The sequence below is a fragment of the Toxorhynchites rutilus genome, chromosome 3, assembly GCF_029784135.1.
Source record: "Toxorhynchites rutilus septentrionalis strain SRP chromosome 3, ASM2978413v1, whole genome shotgun sequence".
Taxonomy (NCBI): Eukaryota; Metazoa; Arthropoda; class Insecta; order Diptera; family Culicidae; genus Toxorhynchites; species Toxorhynchites rutilus.
Window position 1 is genome coordinate 122,898,831 of NC_073746.1, and position 27,481 is coordinate 122,926,311.

Here is a 27,481-nt window from a genome sequence, read left to right on the forward strand (position 1 = left end):
TGATCTCGCATGACAGTAGCAAAACTATCTCCACCAAGTATGACAGCTAAGCTAATCGAGATCGGAAATATTAATTGAACAGGGCTCTGTTGAGAGAGCGCAAAGCGGAGATAAGTGTGTGTGTATGTAAAATAATATCCGAAGCTATTAACAAGCGACTTGAACAAAATAATAGCGTAGTTCTACGTCAATAAAGTGGTCGTGTGTTGGACACAACCTCCTGTATTTTTTTTGCATTTTTTCAGAATTTTAGGTATGCAAAGCTGCTTGACCAATTTGAAGATTTCTGTGGAGCTATCCCACTGTTTGAAATTTCTGAAGATCAGAACTGCGCGGTCTTCTATATACGATAAACTTAACATTTTAAATTAAAACAATTCATAAGTTTTCCATCGGAAGCAGTTTATGGTAGACAAACAATCCAAAAATCTTGTGAACACATAGACCCATAATTGGACTAATCGATGCACTTTTCGTGATCATAAAGCACTGAATTCTCAGTCGATACCATCAAAGTTGATGCATCTCAAATTATAATGTGTTATAGAAAACAATCGCTATTTAGTTCATAGTGAAAGCGTAACATTTGTTTGAGGACTGAGTATGAGTTTCATATGTCACCCTTTTTCTTACCTTCCTTTCTTGTTTGTAATACAGAGACTTTAAAATTAAAACTTGATTTGCATCTGATCTTGAAATTCTCTGAGTGTTGTACGAGATTTCCGTTTTTCCGCAGCAAAGGTACTGTTTATTGATTGGTATTTTTTGTGGGTATGACAATACACGATGTATAACTACGATTATTGTTGAATTAAAATGGTGCCTCACCGCCAAGTTAGGGAAACACAGAATTCATGTGTGGGAGAACTAGAATGCTTTGACAATTATTCTTCATCCATACTATGAATAGTAATCACGGGAAATCGTAATGTACACCATATTAAACTGAAACTTTTGCGAAAAATTTCGATTCAATTGGTATGCAAACCATCAAAAAACTTCCGCAGTAATCTGAGTTTTTAATGATAACCTTTATCAGGAATTTCATTGTCATTTCTTTCTGACTTTACACGTTTAAATCCTATTTCAGTTAGAATTTAGTCGGTTAAAGTAAGACATTTCTCAGCATAGAAATAACGTACAAAAAGGGAAGAATGTCATTTTGTAGGTTTTTAATGAACCTTAATGGAAAAGCATAAACATCAATCACCTCACCGTGAGTGTACAATTTTTTCCCGCTTTTCGCGTTCTATCGTCGATAACTTTTGAATGTGTCCTTCAATCTTGATGAAAGTTTCACTACTGAATAAACAAACCATCCGGATCAAAACGCTGTCACTAGTTTCTCGATGTGACAACTAGGGGCGCTGCATTAGCATTAGCATTAGCATTGAACAAGTTGCACAATATCGTAGGTGGTACGAATTTAGAACTGTTAAGTTGAAAACTAGCCTCCATCCGTTGCTAATGATTGGTAATATCTCTTAGATGAAGGCATGCGCTCTCCTACAGTTAAGAATTGTCCTGGCCACGTCCTTGCAACTGCTAAGGAAAGGGTAGGAATGTTAGTTCAACACTTACTTAAAAGAGATGCAGAGAACTCTACGACCTCTCATAAATGTCTCTGAAATTTAGGAGTGTGTTAGTAGGGAAAGTAAGCCATAGGATACACTCAGCCGGTGTTATTTTGCAGGGCTTGTTATCACTAATAATTACTTATTATTACTATTACTATTACTATTACTATTACTATTACTATTACTATTACTATTACTATTACTATTACTATTACTATTACTATTACTATTACTATTACTATTACTATTACTATTACTATTACTATTACTATTACTATTACTATTACTATTACTATTACTATTACTATTACTATTACTATTACTATTACTATTACTATTACTATTACTATTACTATTACTATTACTATTACTATTACTATTACTATTACTATTACTATTACTATTACTATTACTATTACTATTACTATTACTATTACTATTACTATTACTATTACTATTACTATTACTATTACTATTACTATTACTATTACTATTACTATTACTATTACTATTACTATTACTATTACTATTACTATTACTATTACTATTACTATTACTATTACTATTACTATTACTATTACTATTACTATTACTATTACTATTACTATTACTATTACTATTACTATTACTATTACTATTACTATTACTATTACTATTACTATTACTATTACTATTACTATTACTATTACTATTACTATTACTATTACTATTACTATTACTATTACTATTACTATTACTATTACTATTACTATTACTATTACTATTACTATTACTATTACTATTACTATTACTATTACTATTACTATTACTATTACTATTACTATTACTATTACTATTACTATTACTATTACTATTACTATTACTATTACTATTACTATTACTATTACTATTACTATTACTATTACTATTACTATTACTATTACTATTAATATTACTATTACTATTACTATTACCATTACTATTACTATTACTATTACTATTACTATTACTATTACTATTACTATTACTATTACTATTACTATTACCTAGTGCAAATGGTATCTGAGGAGGAAGAAGATTGATTAGTGAAATTATATGATACCAAATAAAATGGTGTAAATGCACTCCGGCCTCCGTATGTGACAAATAGCGCTGCAGTGAATAAAAATAAGCGACCAAACTCTAACTGAAACACACTTTAGTTGCTCGTCAAATTATGTGACCGTCTATATTAATAGCTTCACTGGAGACTAATTTCTCATCATAAATTTAAATATCATTTTGTTCTATGGTGTCCATTTTTACACAATCAAACGAAACTAAGTCAATGAAACTATCTACATCATTAAAGTGTCCTACAAGGCACTTTAATGATGTAGATAGTAGCGCTCAACAAATAAGTAATAATAGTAGATGAAGAAACATTTGACATCCCCTCGTGAATGAGTATACCCCACAAAACCAGAATCGATCGATTCAGTGTTGAACACGCAAAAGGGTCGCTCGCGTAACACTCGACCGTAAGTCGTAAGAGAATGCATAAAATGTGATACGTAAAGAAGAAAATAATCATATAATCATAATAGCATATATTCCACGCGAAAAACCAGACTGCGCCCGCTGGAGCCTCGCTCCGATCCGCCTGGTGGTGAAAGAGTCAACGAATGTCGCGACTACCAGCCAGCGGTATGACCACTGGCAAAGGCACGTCCAACTCCAACCCAGACTCACTCCGGCACGGATCAATCCAAACGGCTTTTGATAGCGCAGAAGCAGAACATTGATCATTTTTATGATCTGCGCACAACTGTTGCCGACCATGTTTGCACCCGGTCCGCCCAGTTGGTCCTGCTTCTTGTGCCCCGGAGACTCAGTACTAAACCAATTGCGTTGTATGTGCCCGCGTGTGTGTGTATCTGGCTAGTTGGTGATCGTTGAGGAACACAGTAGCTATCGTTTTAAAAGTACTTACCCCCACGGCTTTCACCCAAAGCCAGCTGTTCCCCGTCGTGGCCACGGTAAGACCGATTCATTCAACATCTGGTCGGCGGACCATTTGCCGGCTCGAGTATACATAGAAACCAAATCCAACGAGCTGCCACTATCTGCAGACGGGTTGTGTTGACGGTCGGCTAAGAGAACAGTACAAAAATTTGTTTTATGTTGGGAAATAAATAAACTGTTCCTTTTTCTTCGTCTTTTTTGCGAAACACTGTAGCTGGTCATGCGGAGACCTTTACGGTGAAATATGAGGTGGAAAGTGGAAACAGCTAGGCAAATTCTGACTAAGTGAGTTATAAAAAACCTGATCAGCGCTTCCGTAATTCATAGAGTGTCAGGTTTTTTAGGGATACGTTCGCCTCGGCAAGCAAGGGGTATGGCAGATTAAATAAAAATCCAAATAAATTAAGTTATTAGCAATTGATTGCATCGTATTCAAACTATCATGGCTTGAGTACAAGTAAATTTGAACCCATGCATATTCGATTTATCGCTAATGGCCAATAATTGGATAAATAATTTATTGTTGATGGTCGCTAACATACAAAAAAAAAACACATATAAATGAAGCTTTTTCATCAAACAGACACAGATTATCGAATAAGCAGCAATATCATCCTGTGATAGCGTCTTCGTCAAGCCGTCTGTCATGACACGGAATGAAAATGGCGAAGCGCCAAATTCTTCCATTCGGCTGTGAATAGACATGGTCGTATGAAAAATGATTCCGATTATCAAAGCCACATCGAGGCATTAATATTCAATTATGGGCGTCATCACGATCACAGCTTGTTGGTGAAAAAATATTTATAAAAAGGTTGCTGCGACAATAAGACGCGTGCGTAGAAATTCTCCTGAGGCTCTCACGCGACCCGAAACGAACAGCATCCAACTCCGGGTCCAACAATGAAAGGTCTCTGAGCTCTTAATCAACGCTTCCACCTCGCGCGATGCTTCGCCAAGGTAATCGCCTCTTGTTTCGTGGTCACTGTGTTTTTTTTTCTGCTGCCAAAACATTTCGTGTAGCCTGTCGAAGATTGCTGAAAGTGAGAAGAAAAATCAATAATCAAAATTAATAGAAATTAATAGAGTGATGAGCGGAACACGAAGTCAGCACGCAATGAGTCGCGTTGTTTCACATGCTATTGGGGGCATTACTTTCCGGTTACGCAGTAACCAGTATTGGAATCATTGGGTGGATTTTAAATTTAAAACGAATCCCTCTTTTCTATTTTGATGTTGGATCCCAGTTCCTAAAAGCGCAATGTCTAGGTAGTCACATCGTGGGGAACACCTGTGAGGCGCAAACGAAAACCACTATCTCTCCCTATCACAACACTTGGCTTAAGTCAGCCGGGTCAGACAAGGTAAGCAACCCTTCGAAGCATCGTCCGACACACGCAATGGACAACAAAAACGAGTGCCTAACTAAGATTAATGTTGTGCCGAAAGTTGATGATTGGCCGCGGTAAATTGGAGGACATTGTGCTTACTTTTACCCTGGCAGGTGTTAAATAGATGATTGCGCTAATGGAAGATCTGCTAAATGGGGGGAGCGCTTGGCTTTTATACGAGGAGGGGGAAATGAAGACAAGCTGATGTTATATTTTCGATGAGATATACCAGGAGGATATACAGAAAGTGTTATATCTGAAGATACATAAGACACAGAAGTTTGATTTTGTGAAATTATAATTATATATTATGCATATCTTTGTTCAATTAGGAAGTTTGTAGATAACGAAATTCAAATTCCGGCCATAATCGACCTTTTATAAAAAAGATGCCTATTGAAAAAATAATGTACGGCAAAGTTGTTGAAATATCAATTAATTATTAAGTAAAGTACACCGTTAAAGACTCACTGAAAATGAATTTAATATTTAAAAATATAACTTTAAATATGTCCCTTTCATTATTTTTTAATGTATTTTTGTTAAAAACCTTTTCGATTTGTTTCATATATAGTGGTGTCGTGTTAGATTCTTCAAAATGAAGATATGTTTTTTTTTTAATTTATGATATTTCAATACTCTTCAAATGTAAACATTCAAGAAATGTAACAAACCGTTCTCGAGATCTAGAGGTTCTCCTGAGTGGTTAGCGTCACACATTATCATGCCGGGGGTTCGGGTTCGATTACCGTTCTGGTGGGGGGAATTTTTCATCAAAGAAATTTTCTCCGACCTGCACTGTGATCACGCGTACTCAAGAGCTTGCCACTCAGAATGTATTCAAGGCGTGTTATTTGGCATAGAAATCTCAACTAAGTACTAATAAAAATGACGCTAGTTAAACTACGTTGAGACGGCGAAGTTCCTCTAGGAACCTTAGAGCCGTTTAACCCATTAACGACCAAGCTGTAAAAATTATTTTTTTGACGAAAGCCATTGGTGTAATTTGGATTTTTGATGGCAAAGAAACCCCAATGTTCAAGAATTATTTTTTTCCCACTTTCCATTTTCTGGGAAATGACTGTTCGAAAAATCGAACATTGGCCGAAACCCGCACTTTTTTTTGCAAGCACAAACAAAGCGCTAACTGAAAATCAGTTCAATTAGCAAATATAAGGTAATCACAAATGCATCAATTTTATATTTACGAATGAACAAGCACAGGAGGATAGAGGTCTCTTAAGCGGCACTTACACGATCATCCGTACTGACATTACCAGTATTCATTCGAGATTCACTTCAATCCACATTATCATTATTCCTCAACCCTACACAATCATTTCCTTTGTCATTACTTTCCTACAGTATTGTTATGGTATTTAGTTTAACAGGTACTTATGCTTGAATTTTTATATCTCACAACAAAATTACATCGTCGTTACTTTCCTAAAGTATTATTATGATCTCCAATTTAATAGGTATGATTCAATTTTTATATATTACACCAAAATTACGCACACAAATGAAAAGAGTTCGCAGAATTACGATGTTACAGCACAAAATATGTTGCTGCTCATTCACTTATACTAATGCGTGAACCTTCAGAGCATACCAGGGTAACTGGATATGTACATTGATTCACAACAAGGAAGCCGTTTCAGACAATTTGTAGGAGTGCAGCAAATCTTGCACTCACATCCGTGGAAGAAATGAACACGTTTTCGAAATGAAAATTATCAATGAAAATTTTCTTTTCTGTTTCAAATAAATATTCTGTTTTATGGTCTGAAAAGTTTTCTTCAAACAGTGGAAGAGTCTTGAACGAAAATTAATGCTGTCGGTTTTTAATTATAATCTCAACAATTTGATTCACCCTTATAATTAAATTCTACGGGCCACCATTACCTAAGGTTGTTACGGACAAAAAATCTTACAGATTTTCAATAATATTTACTGAATTAATGGATATTTGCAAACATTCACAAATGAGAATGCAAAAACAAATGAAAAAACTTCCGTCTTCCAAAGTAAATGAACCAAAACGCGCTGCAGAGGTTAGATGTGTTGGTATTAATTCATCAGAAAAAAATGTTCGTTATGGCCAACGTCCGAACACTCAATTTTCCCGGTTGTTATTTTCCTGTATGAGGCTCAATCGAACGATTTTTCTCCCATATTGCAATGTATGTTCTTTTATAAAAGTAATACATTAGAAAAGTTCACATAATTTTGTATTTTATTGAATTTTTTCGTAGTTAAAACACGTTCCAAACATACTTGCTTTAAATCGAATTTATTGCCCAATAAAGTTATACAAAACTGAGTGAACCTGATAGTAAGTGGTAGCTAATACAGGGTGGGCCATTTAAAGTGGAAGGATTTGTTTTTGCAATAGCAAAGTAAAGAAGTGGAATTTTAAATATTTTTTTTTTTGAAATTCATTTATTTTGGTCCAAGGAGATTTGTTCTAACTACTTTTTGATTATGATATCTCGTGAATGACCGCCTCTGGCCTTGACCGCAAAATGTGCCCTTTTTTCGGCATTTTCCATCACTTTGCCCAATGTTTCGGCCGATATGGCAGCAATTTCTTGTCGGATATTGTCTTTCAGCGCAGCCAGGGTCCTTGGTTTACCAGTGTATACCTTGGATTTTAAATATCCCCATAAAAAAAGTCAGGAGGCGTCAAATCAGGTGATCTCGGTGGCCAGTCATAATCGCCGTTTTTCGATATTAATCTTCCGGGGAACATTTCGCGCAATAATTTGGTCGTGGCAGCCGCTGTATGGCATGTAGCGCCGTCCTGTTGGAACCTGTAATTGTCCAATTCATTTTCACGAACAAATGGCGATGCCTAACTCTTGCGAACGATGGCGACCTGATGTCGATGGAGTCTCTGCAACACTGGCTCGAACGGCATCAATATTCTCGTCGAAACGTCCTGGTCGGTGTCTGGACAGATGAATGGCATTACCAACACTACCAGACGATATAAATTTGGCATATAATCGACGTATAGTGTTGTCTCCAGACGATGTTTTAATTTTTATTTTTATTTTTCTACGCACGTTTAGTTAACACAATTGAGAAGTTATTTTGAATGTACAGCTGAACAATTTCAGCGCGTTGTTTAGGTGTGTATTGTTCCATGGTTAAAATTGTACTGAAATGACGCTTCCAACGCGGTATGACATTTGTTAATCTGACATCTCTGTCAAAAGTTATGGGGTTGCCAGATGCTTCCACTTTAAATGGCCCACCCTGTATATTAAGCTATCTTTTGATGCAAAAACATTACCATATGGTAGCTTTGCAAAGACATGAAAAATTATCAAAGATGCTGTTCGATTTTTCGAACGCTTGGCCTAAAATGGTTTAAAAAAGTTCTCGAGATATAACAATTTTAATAACATGAAATTAATATTCGTAAAATAGAAAATGTATACTGCTGCTGGACATGTCACGACTAAGATTCCTACAGAGTATAAAAATCTAAAAAAAATATAACGAATACTATGCCAACTCGTCTTAGGAGTTGGCAACACCATCTCACATAGCAGTGAAACATTGTGGGTGTACAGACATTGATCATTTATGCAACTTTACATACTCGAATCTTCAAAACAGAATTGGACAACTTTTTGAAAAGAATCAAATTTTTTTCTTGATTTTTTCCAAAAAATTCAGGTCACAGAATGAAATGCAGGAACAAATTACACTGAAAAAAATATTTTTAACATTGCAATTGATTTTTCTCGTATCTTTTTAAAATTCTCAAAAAAAATAAATTATGAATAGCCCGTAGAATTTAGAACCATTCACTCATCCATCGGCAGATGGGTACTTTTACGCGGAAAAAGTTCTTCTTACAACAACTTTTTCATGTTTCCTTTGAAAAAAAAAACTTATCATACTTTTAATTAAACTCAAGATAGCGATGTAGTGTATTGCACAAAGTTTTAGATTTCATTAAAACTTTCAATATTTTATAATAGGAGTACCGTTAAGTTTCTTCGTTTTTTTTAATTAATGCTATATTCTGCAAAAAAAAAATGGTAACAAATTAAAAATATACAAAGTATTGCCCATCGCTAGACACAACTTTTTCCCATCTTTCTGGCAATTCACGGATCCCTTTGCGGAAATAATCGGTTGGTTTGTCGGCAAACCACGAATCGAACCAATTTTTGACTTCATCAATATTGGTGAAGTCAACCAGGCCCTGTTTCATCGATCGAAAAAGGTAGTAATCGTACGGAGCAATGTCTGGGGAATACGGCGGATGGGATAGGATCTCCCATTTCAGCCTTTTCAAGTATGCTTTGACCGGTTTCGCGACATGCAGCCGAGCATTTTAGTAAAAAAAATTCAGTAAAAAAATATATATGATACTTCATATCGCAAAACTATGAGTCGAACCGAAATCTTGGGAAGAGTTATAGGGTATTGATGTTTAAGCGTGAAAAAATATATGCTGGGAAAAAATAGTACTCTTTTATTATTTACAAAAAATAATTTTAAATTGCAATATCTAAAATATGTATTTTTGAATTGCTTTTTATATTTTTCTATACAAAATAGAGGTCATGTAGAAAATTTAAAAAAATAAGTCCAAGATGGTAAAACTATTTCTGACGAACTTTGTGAAACCTCGGATTTTATGAATTTTCGAAACATTGAATTTTTTGTATCTCAACAATCATCCTGATGTGATTCATAAACAATAATGTTTATCATCAATCTCCTTCTAAATGCAGCCATTATCGAGATAATTGAAAAAAATATTGCTAATTGATTGTCTTTTTTATAGTAATTAGCCCCTTTTAATATATTTGTCGTGTTATACCGGCATGTTCATGAAATTTTATGAATTTGCTTATAATTTCCAATAACTTTTCCAAATACATCATAATGGTAAAATATATATGTTTAGGAATTTCTTAACCGTGTCAGTGATTGAGAAACTTAAGTTCATGTGAAGGAAAAAATCACCCCCTTGGGTGATTTTTCGAATTTCGAAAAACTCAAACTTTGACCGTTTCGCGCCACTCTCCCTTAAGTCCGATTGAGCTGATATTTTGCATAGGTTTTTTCGAGGTGGAGAACATTTTTTATGGGGTAACTTTTTGAAATTCGAGATGACTATTTGCATTACCCTAATGTATATGTTTGTGATGTGTATTTTTTTTTACATTTCGACATTAGGAATTTCGTTAATTATTTTTTTCAGAATGTTTCAATAATGGTATGGTCTTTTTCGTTTATTTTTCGGTTTGAAATTTCCTTCTTTAAATTGCGATGCAATCCGTTCATTTTGACACTTTCCTTCTGTGTAAGGAAAACAACGGAGTTTTAATTTTTTTAGAAGTATATGTATTTATTTTCCAGTTAGACAATTCCTCGTCTCAGTAAACAGTAATTTTCCATAGGCAAGACGATTTTAGTTGTATTTTTGCTGATAGTATTTATAGAACTGCATTTGGCATTTTACATAAGTATCCATTGCCATGAGTACAAGTGAATGAGTACGAGTTTTACTACTGCCCACTACCGATGTGCATGCAGCTATCAAATATATACCGATAATTTGCGTTTTTAAATAAAATCCCTCATTTATCATCTAAATTTAAATTATCGTCTTCAAAATAGGCCTTTTCTGAAGCACTACACTTTTGCCAACGAACAATCCACTTATCATAACACTTTTTATAACTGTATTCAGGAGTTATCATTAGTTCATGCAGCGAATTTGTTTTTATATCTCCAATGCTGTCAAAACGTGGGACCGATGCGGTAATTTGAGTTTCGGAAATAGGAAAAAGTAACACGGGAAAATATCTGAAAAGTACGGTGCTTGTTCAACCACATTCGTGCCATTTTTGGTCAAAAATTCGTTCACAATGATCGATTGATGAGCTGGTGCATTAACGTGGTGCAAAATCCAATTTTTATCCTTCCACAAATCTGGCTGTTTGAGGCGGTGAATTTTCTCTCTCAGCGCTTCATTTTCAACGTTTTGGCACACGAAAGTTTGTTTAGAACACAAAATATCACACAATATTATGGACCGATAGAATTATCCATAACTAAAATCGCAGAGCAAAAAAGGGATAGCTTGTTCATAATGACAGATCGCGCTTGAAATTGAGACCACTGACAGTAGTACCAACTTAAGAAAAAATTGAAAAATGTTCATCGGGAAGATTGAAATTTACAAATTCCCAGTATATATTTGACAGAATGTATTGACGTAGAACTACGTCTTTCAGGAAAGGTGCCAAATCAGAAAACAGGTCACGTTTTTGTGAAATAAAGTTAACGTTGATAACTATTTTCACAACGAACAAATTCTGATACTTTGCACACCAATGGAATCAGAAATTCTTCAAGATTCGTTTGATATACTATACAGTACAATCCACTAATGCCTACACAGTTTAATTTAATGAAAACAGGAAGCATTTTCATTTTCCCATACCTTTGTTCTGCCAATTTGTGTGCATTCCCGAACAGAGATGTCAATAACGAGCAACCGATACATTCGTTTCTGCTCGTTTTCAACCTATTTGGTATAAATCAGTCATCCGCGATTTGAAGCCACACCACTTCTCGTTTGGCGGTCATCGAAGCAACATGGTTGCCACAGAGCGTCGAGCGGTAGAGGATTGTTTTATTGTCGGGTGAAGGAGGAATATGAAATAGAGTTTCTTTCCATAAGGGCCATACTCAGGGCCAGAGGCGGAAACCAAAAATAGAATATAATGAAAACACAGATGCGAGTGAGCTAGCATAACATAACGAGAATTTTGGAATATAGGTATACACTACATTTATATATATAAATGTATATTTCATGAAAGTATGCTTTCAAATTCCAACAGGGTAACCTTGTTGTTGCATGTTGTGGGATTCGATAACATCACAAGCGGAATATGTGAGCAAAAGGGTTCATAGTATGTTATCGATATCTGAGTAGGAAGGAGATAGTCTGATGCGAGTTGAACCAAATAAACAAGAAGTGCTGATACCTTTCGACTCTACTCGACTCTTTCGAATATCCGAAGTAATAAACAAGTGGATTGAATAATTTGATTCCGTAGTTCTACTGCGGTACTGCGGTCGTGTCCTAGATACAACCCATTACATTTTTTTCATTTCCAAACTAATGAGAATGGCGTAACGTTTTACACCATAGCTCTTATAGTGAACCACATACGGGTTCAAAAAACTATCTAAATTTCATTTTTGGTATTCTATATAATATTTTCATAATGCTGGTCAGTCTTCCAGGTTTCACAAAAAACACTGCGTTCGGGATGAACATGTCCACGCTGCTGTTCGCAGTTTTGTGTTTGAATAAAGGGTGTGTCACATCAAATTGCATCACGGAAAAAACGCTGTAGAAATTTAATTTTTAGGAATTATATCTTCAGCTTTCGCTTATAATCAGATAAGAGTGTATAGATCACGTTGGCCATGCTTCACTGTCAATTTTTCGTAAATTTGGAAAAATGTCGTCGAACGAAAAAGAGCGTCGTGAATTAATCCTGTACACTCATTTCGAGAATCCGGAGTTGTCACATCGGGACATCGGTAAGATGCTGGGAATCGTCCAATCCACGGTCAGCAGAGTACTAAAACGACACTTCGAGAACCTAACCATCGACCGGAAGGTGAAGAACGGCAAAAATGGATGCTCCGTCAGTGAAAAAGATCACAAGCGCGTAGTTAAACAGTTTAGACGTGATCCGAGAAGTTCAGTTCGGGATGTCGCCAATAAACTGAATTTGTCAAGTTCATTCGTCCAGCGGACCAAGCAGCGGGAGGGCCTGCGTACATACAAGGTTCAGAAGGCTCCTAACCGCGACGAAAGGTAAAACATGGTGGGGAAGACGCGAGCCCGGAAGCTGTACACCGAAATGCTGACGAAGTCGCATTGCCTGGTAATGGACGACGAAACCTACGTCAAAGCGGACTTTCGTCAGCTGCCGGGCCTGTTGTTCTTCTCCGCAGAGGACAAATTCAGCGTTCCGGAGGAGATTCGCAAGCAGAAACTATCCAAGTTTGCCAAAGAGTACATGGTGTGGTAAGCGATCTGCTCTTGCGGAAAGCGGAGCGCCCCCTTCGTGATGACCGGCACGGTAAACGGCCAGGTTTATCTTAAGGAGTGCCTACAGAAGCGCTTACTACCACTATTGAAGCAGCACGAGGGCCCGACCATCTTCTGGCCGGATCTCGCTTCGTGCCACTATTCAAAGGATGTGTTGGAGTGGTACGAACCCAACGGGGTCACCTTCGTGCCAAAGGAAATGAACCCGCCCAACACGCCGGAGCTTCGCCTAATAGAGAAATATTGGGCGATTATGCAGCAGGCCCTCCGGAAGAACCCAAAAGTTGTCAAATCGGAGGCGGACTTCAAGAGAAAATGGATTTCTGTTCAAGAAAAACTACAACCTGACATTGTACAGAACCTTATGGACGGGGTAAAGAGGAAGGTGCGAGCATACGGGCTTGGGCTCGAAGTATGAATAAAAAGAAAATGCCAAAAGTTGTTTAATAGTTTTTATTTTACTGTCTAAAATTTTCAAAAGGATCGGTCTACTGGGCGAATTTCTACAGCGTTTTTTCCGTGATGCAATTTGATGTGACACACCCTTTACAAACAGGATTTTTTCGTACCTATGTTTGAAAATGTGACATGTTTGTATTCGTAGTATGTTTGGACATACGATGTTTAATCTAATGTTTCACATGATGTTCGAACATAGTGTGCAGTTTCTCTTGTATTTTTACCCCAAGCACCGGCAGTGCGTAGAGTAGAAGAGCGAATCGGACAACACACCACCACCACCCAACACATGGTGTGTTGGTTTGTTGACATCGAATAAATGCTTTCATATCATGACAATGGGTGCTTCGTCTAAAATATTGGGCAAATAAAATAAACCTCTATCTGTTCTGAACAAAATGAACGTCGATTGATTTCAGATGTTCTTTACAATTGAGATTATTATTCAGTGCACGCATCAATTTATATATTGAATTCATGTAACATTCGCTATTATTAGCTATTTGAACAAGTACTAAAATTGAATAGAGCGTGGCGAAAATGTTTAGTTACCCACAACAACTTTTGATTACAACATTTCGAATATAAAGTACCAGAATTATTCAGCAGTGACATTTTAGGTGTGACGCTAACCACTCGAACCCAGGAGCAACAATTACAAATGGTTAATACTGCTTGTTCGCGACGAACGCGACCCGAGCTATAAAACGAGCGAAGAAGAGGAGAAGAAAAGATGATGCAATCGCATACACACATAGCATATGTAGTGTAGTTTAAGTGTAGCTTTTAGTCATTTCCTTCATTCAGTTTGTGATAACATCGAGAAATTAATGGTGTGTTTTAGTCGCTGAAATTTCTCTGCTGGTTCTGCTGTGTGCCGTTGAAGGCTGCATCTAAAACAAAATTTTGGGTATTTATTTATTTATTTGGCCAGCATTTGTACGATGTCGCCCGCTGTGCAGTCGGTTCCCCAGACTTCAATTGCCAACATGCACGCAAAAAAAAACTCTCAGAAAAAGCTTCTTTCTATTCAGAGAATGTCTTCTTTGCACGAAACCAAGGATTATTTAATAAGACTTGCAAAATGTGCATGAACTCATAGCCTCTTAGTTCATGCAATTATTGTAATGCGAACTGAATTCCAAGTTCGTTTCTGTGAAAAAGTATTCTACGAAGAAATGTTTTGGGGTGAATAATTTCTTTCCGTGCATGAAAAGAAACTAAACGAAAACAATGAATACCGCGACATCGGGTGATATGTTTGTACATGATGTTCTTGAATTATATAGGGGAGAGGGAGGCAAGTTGGCGACGTTAAGCTTTGGCAAGCCCTGGATCTTGAAATTATTTTTTTGACGTAAAACTACGTCTTTCAGGAAGGGTGCCGAAGCAGAAAACAGGTCACGTTTTTTATGAAATAAAGTTAACGTTAATAACTATTTCCACTATGAACGAATTCTCATGATTTGCATACCAATCGAATCAGAAATTCTCTAAGATTTGTTTGATATGCTATACATTACAATTCGCCAATCTCGGTTTAAATTCATGAAATCTGGAAGAACTTTCTTTTTTCCCATACATTTGTTCTGCCGATTTGTGTGCTAACCCTACCCGTGTTTCGAATGTTTATAATTCGAACATTTCTTAACAGATCGGAATGATGTTTGCATCAATTGATAGGAAATATTTCTACGCGTCTATCACAGTTAATAGAATGTTATTTTTCATGAGATGAACAATTGAATAACTGTGAAATGTCAAGCGTTATCTAAACGCCCTAACTGCCAAGTTTTGATTGGCCCGATTTACGGTTTCCCCAACATAGACTTCAAAATCGATGTACCTGTGGATAGTGATGTCTAAATTTTTCATTTATTCGATTATCGATTAATCGTTGGGGCATTTTCCAATATTCGATTCATTCGAATAATTGTCTTTCAATATTCGATTAATCGAGCGAATATTTTTTTCTTGTAATAATCACGTATCATGTTGCCATTCTGGTCGCGTGGTCAATCAGGTTGTCGATGTTCAATTATTGGATACAAAAATTTTTGGATAAAAAATTATATAGCCTAATTCTAAACCTAAAAATGCATTAACCATGAGAAAAATGCCTTAATCGCGATTACAGTGACAATTATTCGATGTATTCATATTTTGATTTTGAATTATTCTATACAAAATTACTCGAGTATAATTTCAGATATTCGATTATTTGAATTAATCGAACGATTAACCGACGTCTCTACCTGTGGAAATCCGCTTTGCAAATATACATGCAAGTCGGGGGTATGTTTGTTCCCATCGAGCTGTTTTTCCGTAACACGGGCTTCAGAATTAATGTGCCTGGGGGAACCCGCTTTGCAAATATATGCAAGTAGGGGGTCATTTTTGGTGTTGAGTAATTTTGTACTAGCTTGTCGTTGTGCAGATCGGAATATGTTTCCCTGAAACGTACTTTTAAACTGAGAAGCCTGGGAAAACCGTCATTTCAGATAATAGAGGTGAATGAACTTTCGCGGTTTGAGAACTACGTAAACATGGATGTGCAATAATTTTAGAGAGGAATGTAATATACAATGATCGTTTGACGATTTTTCCGTTCAAATATGTTGGTAGTCCTAGGCATCATATCAAACGTAAAAGGACGTCAAATTTATTTGTAACGAAGAAATAATCTATTTCAAAAATTTCGATGCATTCTAAAATAATATTCGAAGTGATAAACAAGTGGATTGCATTATATAATTGCGTAGTTCTACGTCGAAAATATGCGGTCGTGTCCTGGATACAACCCCTTACTAGTTTTTAATGTTGATGCTGATTCATATAGCCTGAAATGTTTTCTATCATATTATCTATTGGATGGACAAAACAACTAAAAAACTTGTCCACCCAAAAGCTTAGAGGCAAGCTGGCGGATATGGTTTGCTCCCCTAAAAATCAACAAAATGTAATAACAATTATTTATTTATCCTTGGTTGGAACAGTGGAAATGCCATTTTCATCAACACTGTAAATGTCACACGCAGGAAAACGATACTGAGCTCGTATATCTCCCAAATTTCGAAAAAATAAGTCATCATTTTCTTTAATGAACGCCATTAATCGAGCCGCTGAGGTATTTTCTGGCTTTCTCAAAGATAGCTTATGAGCCTTCATAAACATTTCAACCCATGTCCGTCCAGCGCATGTTCCTTTGAAAGGGTGTCCTATGCCATTGTTAGCCGCAAACGAATAGGCAATTCTTCGAAGCTGGACCTGAATGTGGCTTTGAAGCGACCTTTATTGGACGACGTATCCTGAAATTGATACAGATTTAATATTTCTTGCATAAAGAACATGGAAACGCAAATGCTGAATTGAAAATCTAACCTCCATGTCTGGATATTTTCGTCGATAGCGTCTCAAAGTTGGTTCTGGCACACCGAACTGTTTTGAAGCACCCCGAACAGACAAACCTTCTTCTATAGCTTTCATAACATTCTCCAAACTGGTGTCCGACCAATATTGGTCTCTTTTTCGCTTATAAGTTCTAACCATCTGCAATAAAAAACCAAAAATTAACATAATGTTGCAGTTCGCCAACTTGCCCCCATGCGACTTATTCAATAAAAAAATGTAGCTGGAAAAAAATCATGATTGAAACTCGCCGGAAACGAACAGTTTATGTACAATAGAGTATCTTTATTATGTATAAAATTATTTTGAAATTTTAACTTTTCTCATAAAGTGTATAATGAAATTTGAAAAAAGGGGAAAAAAATAGCAAAATCACGATTTTTCTCATTTTTATTTTCACTTTTTTTGTGATGACGTTTTCGGCAGAGTTACCGAGTACAAAGTTTGGCCTTGTTATGATGCATCTTCAGTAAAAAGTAGGTGGCGCTACCTTCATTACAACGGGTCAAATTACCGATTCGTCATCTTGCCTCCCTCGCCAACTTGCCTCCCTCTCCCCTACATCATGTTTGTTTTCACATGTTTATGTTTGTGCATCATTGTTCGTGTTTGGGATAGACATACAACACTAGCGAAAATCATGTAAGAGTTCAAACAAACACATGGAATTTTCACATCGCGTGGACATGTGTAAGTGTGTTTCGGAAGACTGATACTGGTAATAGGGTTTGGGGCACTTTGAAAATTCTCAACTAGTCAGAACCTTTGAAATGACTTCATATTTGTTAAGTCTTTATACATCTTTCTATTGCATTAACTTTTTTTTTTAAATTGAACAATTTTAAAAAGATTTGTGCTAAACAACAAGGTATTTTTCTAAACGGTCGCCATTTTGTCTGAAACATTTGTTGGCTTGTCCGAGGTTCACACCGTAGCAGCATCTTTTCTTATTAAGAACCTGATGGTTTTTTTTTTGTTTCGAATGAAATCGTGTACGCCAGGGCGCTCTTCTGATCTAACCCACTTTACCAGTTTTTCAAATTTTCAATAATTTCGTAATTTCAAATTCATGTTCTATACACGAATATCGCCTTAATACAATATTCGGAACACAAGTTTTTGTTGACGGATTACGTATTATGCACTTGCTTCGCTTGCCGAGACATTGTCTTCTAAAAATAAAAGTTCCTTCGTACTCCAACTCTAGCAACAGTGTTTTGCTTTGCACCCCACCGTGCGGACGAGGCACGGGAAACACATTTCGCACCCTGATCCCGGCGATAACAACAATACCAACCAAATAAATACCTGCGTCGATCCAACAAAGAACAAAAAAAAGACAACGAATCCTACCAGACCGATCTCATTGCAGCGTTACCACAGTTTCTCTCGAGTACGAAGCAATTAATCATAATTTGAAGTTTATAAATTCGTACGTCCGATTGTTGCATTTATCACATTTGAAAGAGCGGGAGACGGTTTGAGCGCGAAAAGAGCAAAATTTGCAAATTTGCAAATTTGGAGGGGTTGAGGCAATCATCAACGGGACGGCCATTGCTTGACAGTAAAACCGACGGCAATGGATGGGAAGTCAATTTTGAGCGTTTGGTGGTCGGTTGTTTGATTCCGAAGCACGCTGTGAGGCTCCGCATTTGAGGGCAAGTAAAAGAAGGCAATGCTTTTGGGTTTGTTCTTGGTCAAAACCGGGCAAATAATATATGCACGCAACTTTGTTAGACGCCTGAAGGTTGTTCAATTACTCCGTGTGTTGTAATTGTTTGAGACGCAAAAACAATCTTGCAAGCACACGTTTTGCAAAACATTCCGACTGCACACAATTGAATAGGCCAGCCCAAGATATGGTTGGAAAAGTTTCGCGAATCATCTCAGCGTTATTTCCGCGGCAACAATCTGTAATGGAAACGCTTTACATAGTTCAGAATGATATACAGCATAAATATCGATAATTGTTGTTTACTTTAATCGGTTGATCGTACATTTATTACTGTACACCCGACCGACACAGTGTTGATACTGCGGATGCCCCGCCTCGGTTAACCACCTGTCACGGTTCGAGTCCAACAGTCCAGCGTGAAATCCAACGGCTGTCTGTGCGCCTATATGGATCTGCCTGATTGCACTGTAAGCACTACTTGGCCTGGTACCGATTACAAAGGACACCGGTACGTGCTGTAGGGATTAAAGTTCATTTCATCGGTTGATAGTTTCCACTACTCGCCTCCGTCGGTCGGTTCAATTAATTCGTATAGGTGCATAAATGAATGTTCCATCAATCGGATTGCAATACAACAAAAAAAACGGTAACGACTTAAAAAACCAACCCCGATGGTGGTGATGAGGTGTACCTCAAGGTAAACGGTAGTAAACCTCTTTTGAGTCGAGCCGACCAGGGATGTCCCTAGGAGAATAGTGTATGGACTCTCAACATGAACTTCTCTTAAATTTCCAGTGCGGGGTTTGCAATCTTACTTGTTTGTCATTGAAATTTCGATTTATTAACCTAATGATTCATATTATCCGCCTCGCTTTATCTCCGTAATTAACAGTTTTATCGATCCTCAAATACAAGACAATTCCGAGTGCAATCTACTAATGAAGTAAATTGAGTAAGATAATTTAAATGGCCAAACCATAGTATAAAACTCATTTATGAAGTAGCAAAACTACTGATAAACAAAAATTTACCACAGATCAACACACAAATCAACACACAAATACTAAGATTTTAACCGACAGTTACATCTCAATCAGCCTCTTTAGAAGGTATCAAAAAGACGATTCTTCTTGAGTATTTTCGGTTGAAAAACATTTAATGTGCTCTGCAATGTCAATAAAGTAAAGATTCCTATATAGTATGACAATTAGGTTTCGGGTATCGAACTATACTCGTATATTAGTAACTAGAAGTACCAACTAAAGGTGGGACCACAATGCCGCGCTATGCGTCGCGGCATTCTGTTTCCACCTTAAGTTTTACCCAGCGTCAATAATATCATCTAAGAGTTTGGAGTTTGGATTTTTTTTACGAAAAACTGTCAGTTTTACGTAAAAAAAAATGAAAACAATGGCTTCACCCGAAAACCAACGTCGCGAATTGATTTTGCGCAAGCACCTGGAAAGTCCTCAACTCTCTCATCGGGACGTCGGGAAACAACTCGGAATCGTGCTCTCAACGTTGATTCCTGTGACGTTACTTCGAAACTCTGAGCATCGAACGGAAGGAGAAATGCGGTCAGAAGGGATGTTCTGTTAGTGATCAGGATCACAAGCGTGATCCTGATAATCGCTTTCACGATTAAGTGAAACCCTAGTGCTTCGGTCAGGGATGTGGCCAAAAAGTTGAATCTGTCCAAGTCTTGATCAGAGAGCTAAGAACCGGAAGGATTGCATACGTACAAAGTGCAGAAGTCTCCAAATCGCGATGAACGGCAAAATATGGTGGGAAAGTCACGGGCCCGGAAACTGTACACCCAGATGCTGACGAAGCCTCATTGTCTCATCATGAATGATGAGCAAGTATGGAAAAGTTCATTCGCTCATTTCTCCACACCTAATTATAAATCACTCTTGTACCTGCTTGGAATAATCATGACGAAAAGAATGCAGCAAGCAATCGTGAGATTGCACGATGAATCATTTTAAACTCCCCGACCATTTTCATTCGGGACTGATAGTGAACATAATAAAACAAAGATTAGAAAACAACATTCAATGAATGAATACTATTTTGGAAGGATCGCACGAAACAAAATAACGAGTGAGTCAAAATAGATTGAATCTGCGTATAAAGTCTGCTTCATTTAATATTGGAACAAATTCTTTTGCTCATTGTGGCGCTCCTAGTGGACGGATTTGGAAACTTTTTTCACCCACGTGTCGGGAAATTCATTACCTTTCACCATGTATTTATGTCATAACACCAAACGATAGCATTTTGTAAACAACCGCCATGGAAGCCGAACGGAGAGATAAAATTGTGCACAGTTTTCTTGAAAATCCATTGTTATCGGCATCTAAGCTAGCTAAACAGCTTAAAATGCCCAGAAATACCGTATGGTGTGTTATCAAGCAGTACAAGGAAACATTGACGACGGCTCGGAAGCCGCATTCGAAGCGTCGGAGTGGAACTGTCGACCGGAAACTGCGTGGGAAAGTCATCAAGGCCGTCAAGAGGAATCTAAATCTTTCAGACCGCGATTTGGCCAATAAGTACGGTGCGACGAATTCGTCTCCGGGAAGGAATAAGGTCATTCCGAGCCAGCAAACAGCCAAATCGGACGCTGAAGCAGAACAATGTGGCCAGAATCCGTGCTCGAAAGCTGTACGACCAAGTGCTGACCAAGTTCGACGGATGTATTCTGATGGACGATGAGACCTACGTGAAGGCGGACTTTGGGCAAATCCCAGGTCAAAAATTTTATTTGGCGACGGCTCGGGGGGATGTACCTGCAAAATTTAAGTTCGTGTTTGCGGATAAATTCGCCCCCAAGTACATGATTTGGCAGGGGATATGCAGTTGTGGACAGAAAACCAAAGTCTTTCTCACTGACAAGACAATGACATCAGAAGTCTACAAAAAAGAGTACCTACAGAAACGGATTCTGCCGTTTATTCGTGCCCACGACCGTCCAGTAATGTTTTGGCCGGACCTCGCAAGCTGCCATTACAGCAAAACGGTTATGGAATGGTACGCAACGAACGGGGTCAGCGTAATACCGAAGGACCTCAACCCCCCAAACTGCCCCCAGTTCCGGCCTATAGAGAAATACTGGGCAATCACGAAGCGGAGGCTTAAGGCAAAGGGAAAACTTGTTAGGAACATGACTCAAATGAAGAACTGGTGGAATCAAATCGCCAAAACGGTGGACGAAAAGGGTGTGCGCCGCCTAATGTGCCGTATTACGGGAAAAGTACGAGAATTTCTTCGAAACAACAATGAATAATTTTTTAAATTTCTTTTTTATGAAAGAGTAAAGAAAATGCTACATTTGTATGAAAAACAAATTATGAATTCGTTAATAAATGACTGAACTACACGCAATTGTTTGTGTTCCAATATTGAATGAAGCAGACTTTATGTATGATTTTATTTTCCCTTGTACTCTTTTCCTTGTCAGCATTCAAATGCACATGAATCAACCTACCCACTCACCAATAACTTGCTCTAATATGATCTTTTGCGTTGGCTTAGATCGTTTCATACTAGAAACACAGGGAACAACTCGATTTAAACTAACTACCTATATTTTACTGCCGCGATCGAGGCTCAATGATTGCTATTGGAGTGAAAAAGTCACAGGAGGGTTGTGTCCGAGACACGACCGCATAATTGACGTAGGGTTCCGTTAGGTTATCGGTTGATTTTAGATAATTACATCGTTAAACTCTTTGATAATGATTAGGTGGACCTGAAAAGGGCCGTTTTGTTTGGTTGTTGGGTATTTGTTCATTCCACCAGTGTTTAACGGGTGATGATGACAGAAGGATGATAAACAGTCGTTGGATGGTGCGTATCAGATAAAGGATACCGAAGTGGAACGAGATATGATGAGAACCGCCCTCTATAATCCTAGACGAGATGCCTCTTGTGATATGTATTGATGAAATAAAGAAAAAAAATTCACCAATGTAATATAAGATAATTATTAATACCGAACACATTTTTTCTTATCAGTAAAAACATGTTACTTTAATATAGCGAAAATATATTTGAAATGGGAAAAATAATTTTCTTTTATAATTTTTACTTTCTGATTGTTTATTCAACCCAACGCGAATTTTAATTGGACTAACAATACCTTATACTATATGTACACCTAATACTATATGTACTATTTGTAGTGAGACTCTATGTTGTACGGGAAAGGGTTAACACAACGGCTATCGTATACAATTTTACACCTACCCTTGTGCTAATTTTTTCACAATACACGATCGGACATTGATATGGAGTTTCACGAAGCAACCAACATGAAAGTTCCAAATTTAAATTTTATTTGCTAGAATTATTCGTATCACTCTTCTTACTTGCAATATAAAAATGCCCCCGACTTCCATGTATTTGCAATGCCGATTTCCATCAGGCAGCTTGGTTTTGATGTCTCTGTTTGGGAACACATCTCGGCGGGAGCAATAGCTCCCCCTACTTTCATGTATTTTCAATGCCGATTTCCCCTAGGCAGCTTGGTTTTGATGTCTCTGTTAGGGAACCGCCGCATGTGTCGTCAATTTCGACCAATCAGAAGTGGGTATTTCCGTTAGGATAGGTTGAGATTTTTGAATTGTTTGATAGTTAGTTTAATGATATATATTATTTTATTCAATATGAAAAATTGTTATGGAGTGCCGAAATCGATTGACGCAAAAATTTCATCAATCCATCATGAAATGACTGAGCAATAAGCGTTTGAAATTGGACAGTTTTCGCGATGTGTTCGATTCTCGATTTTCAATTTGTACCCCAATATGTTCCCGAAAGACGTAATCCTACGTCAAAACGAACGATTTTACAGAGACACTCGCTGGCTCAAGCAAAAGTTTCCAATTTGATTCTATCACCATCTAACGCCATTCCGAGAGGCAAATGAGAGAATGCAAAATTCTCTGAGAATAGAATGAGCGTAATCGAGACAGTATTTTCTCGCTCAAATCGAGAATGAAGATGGTAGGTGAATGTCACGGCTTACAGAGACAAGGCTAGTTCTTTAGCGAGTAAACATTTTTTTTTGATGACGTCATCCGAGTCGTCAGTGTAAACAGTCGCCAGTTGTATTTTGTTTTCCGACTTACGCGTAAATGTTCCTGAAATGAAAAATCGAAAATGGTTCAATGCGCTGTGAGCGGGTGTATAAATTATGAAAATGACATTATCGGGCCAAAAAAGAGATTCTTTTGCTTTCCGAAAAACCGAGAATTATGTTCTTTGTGGATAAATGTTTTATCAAATTATTCATGGTGTAAAATATAATCAACTATATTATCAACGCACAAACTTACAAAGCACGAAAAATAAAAAATAAGAACACATTGTTTACTTCAACGACTCAGATGACGTCACTAAAAAATGACTGATCCGGAGTAGCTAGCCTTGTCTCTGTAAGCCGTGGGTGAATGTTTTCTATCTCAAATAAAGTGAGGCATAAACGGATAATAGAAGGGTGAGTTTTATCTGTGGATGAGTGTTTTTGAACGAATTTCGATGCGATTTTGCCCATACCTGATGATGAGACTTACGTCAAGGCGGACTTTCGGAACTACTGTTCTTCACCGTCCAGCACAAGTTTGACGTTCCGGAGGAAGTAAGGAAGCAAAAACTTTCACAGTTTGCCAAGAAATACATGATTTGGCAAGCGATCTGAGAACGATTGTTGGAATAAAAAAATGTAGGAGGTTGTACCCAAGACAGGACCGCTTAGGACGTTTGCCAACGCATTCGTTTCATTTATTGTGCGTGTTTATCATTTCGAATATTATCCATAAATGCAAACAAATCTTAAGTCACTCATTATTAGATTAGTTCCGGGGAGGCTGAAAAGGGTAAATCATTAACCTTTTTTTCTTTCTTTATTAAAGAGAGCCAAAGGCTGGTTCATCTACGCTCTATAGTATGAAAAAAATTGTATGTAACTGAGAAACACAGTCTCTGCAAGTGGAGAAAAATCTTAGAGAAAATTGTGTCTGATGATGACTTTATATTATGGATAATGTTTTGGAGGAAGTGCAAGAAATTTGCAGAAAAAAGTTATATTAGGGTCAGGATTATGTATTCTATGTTTTCAAACGATATCGAGTAACAACTTTCAATCAAATATTAACAATCTAAAATTGCTTTCGAGTCTGGATGCCTTATTTTGACGTATGTTCTACGACAATACAAGGTTGCCACGTTGGCATAGAACGATTGAATTTGAGTCGAACGGATTTCGGAATACAAAAGTCGATTTCGATCGAATCGTGGAATTCGTGAACCAATCGGATTCTGGAATATGAGTGACTGTTCGATACTGTTACCACAAGAATGATTGACAGCCCATGCGGCGATGTGAAACTTTTATCGACAGTCATCGAGGTTCGTGTTCCATTTCTGTGAAGCGAAAATGGCAATAGATTTTCGTGTGAAATCATTAGTTTTACCATATCAAATATGTGTTCGATGTAACAGAGTAATACGTTCTCTGGGGAAAAATTTTGAACGGAAATTGTGTGGCTGAAAACATGCTTGATTTTTTATTGCTTTGGCGGGAATGCAAGAAACTTTATAGAGCGGGACTCAGCAGTCATAAATTTAGCCGTCCATCTTGAATACGACAAGCGCGTATTTTTCACCAACGAAGCAGTAACTGAACGACATTAATATTGATTCTATCTTACTCTTGTTTCTATTTTTTCTAGGACAATTCCAGCAGCCTAAACATGGCACGCTTGCATTGAAACCTTTTTTTTCGTTTTCGTTTTCATCAATTTATTCGATTAATGTTACAGATCGTTGAAACATTCAAACACACTTACAATCTTTTTATCGTTTATTTTTTATTTAACAACCAAAATATTTACTAAAGCAGAACAGCGTTTGCTGGGTCAACTAGTATTTTCCTGAAAATACAAAGTCTTCCCACTTTTTGGACATAAATTGTTTCTGTCAAGTTTCACTTCTATTCTGTGAAAACCATGTAAGCAATAAAATGAAAGCAAAATTGTCAAATTCTGAAATCTAAGTCATCACTTTTCAATCTACGAAATGAATCTGCCGTCGATATACATTCTGTAGAATATGTATCGGAAATTTGTAATTTCAAATCTACCAGCTGAACATTTTCTTTGTTCTAGTTAGTACTACTGTCAGTGTTCTTCATTTCAATTTTGAGCGCAATCTGTCATTTAGTTTGTTTTCAGTGTGGTTAAGAACACATTGGGCCTGATCACGAACGTCACTTCACGGTGAAAACGATATGATTTGTATGCAAGGTTATATGAACTTCATATCGTTTTCTTCGTGAAGTGACGTTCGTGATCAGGGCCATTATCTTTTTATCTGCTCTGTGATTTTTGTGTTGTGTTGCAAACAAAATTTCTTGTACCCAAACGTTATAATCGTCGTTTGAGTTTGAGAGAGTTAGCCAGTGAATTTAGTATCTCTCACTAGAACGTTCGTATATATATTGGCTGATGTTTCGGGCATGAGAAATGTCGCAGCACGGCTAATGCCAAAAGAGTTTATTTTTTTCAAAAAGGGCCCGGCCAGGTTAGGGATTAGAAAGTGCCCTCAAACCAAATCACCAGCTGTATGGCAAATATTGTACAGGATATCAAATAATAAATTTTGGCGTTTTTTGACGTAGAACTACGTCTTTCAGGAAGGGTGCCAAATCAGAAAACAGGTCACGGTTTTATGAAATAAAGTTAACGTTAATAACTATTTTCACTGTGAACGAATTCTCATAATTTGCATACCAATCGAATCGGAAGTTCTCTAATATTTGTTTGATAAGCTATACATTACAATTCGATAATCTCTAAACGGTTTAAATTCATAAAAACTGGAAGAACTCCCTTTTTTCCCATACATTTGTTCTGCCGACTTGTGTGCTAACCCTACCCGTGTTTCGAATGTTTATAACTCGAACATTTCTTAACAGATTGGAAGCATGTTTGCATCAATTGATAGGAAATATTTCTACGCGTCTATCATAATTAATAAAATGTTATTTTTCATGAGATGAACAATTGACTAACTGTAAAATGTCAAGCGTTATTTAAACGCCCTAACTGCTAAGTTTTGATTGGCCTGATTTACGGTTTCCCCAACACAGACTTCAAAATCTATGTACCTGTGGAAATCCACTCTGCAAATATACATGCAAGTCGGGGGTATTTTTGTTCCCACCGAGCTGTGTTTCCCTAACACGGACTTCTAAATCAATGTGCCTGGGAGAATCCACCTTGTCAAAACATTGGTGTTGAGTATTTTTGTACTCGCTTGTCGTTGTGCAGACCAGAATATGTTTCTCTAAAAAGTACTTTTAAACTTAGAAGCCTGGGAAATCGTTATTTCAGATACTAGAGGTGAATAAACTTTCGCAGTTCGAGAACTACGTAAACATGAGATGTGCAATAATTTCAGAGAAAAATGTAAAATACAATGATCGTTTGACAATTCTTCCGTTCACAAATTTTGGTAGTCCTAGGCATCATATCCAACGTAAAAGGACGTTCATCAAATTTATTAGTAACGAAGAACATAGTGTAACATAGTGTCACTTAAAAATGACAAACGAGTCCTCAATCGGACAAACTCTTTTCGTGTGACATTTGAGGGTTCCGCCCTTCCAAACTACGTTGCAATAGGTGCACTTCGTTTACCTGTTCGGTTGTTTGTACCTCGGGTAATGAAATGCAACAAATGTATGCAACTCGGTCACACGGCCGCCTATTGTTGCAACAAAAAACGTTGCGCAGATTGTGGAGAGAGCCATGATGAGAATCCTTGCCCGAAAGAGCGCAAGTGTCTTCATTGCGGCGGGACTCCTCATGAT

General features: G+C 37.2%; 1 protein-coding gene across 1 annotated transcript in view; it reads right to left on the reverse strand.

Annotated features, from left to right (window-relative positions):
• Nucleotides 1-4,496: 4,496 nt before the first annotated feature.
• LOC129775456 (extracellular serine/threonine protein kinase four-jointed) overlaps nt 4,497-27,481 on the reverse strand; it is a 216,799-nt gene continuing 193,814 nt past the window's right edge. Inside the window, exon 2 of the mRNA XM_055780229.1 lies at nt 4,497-4,597. The gene's annotated coding sequence lies outside the window, so the exon portion shown is untranslated. The remainder of the gene's footprint in view (nt 4,598-27,481) is intronic.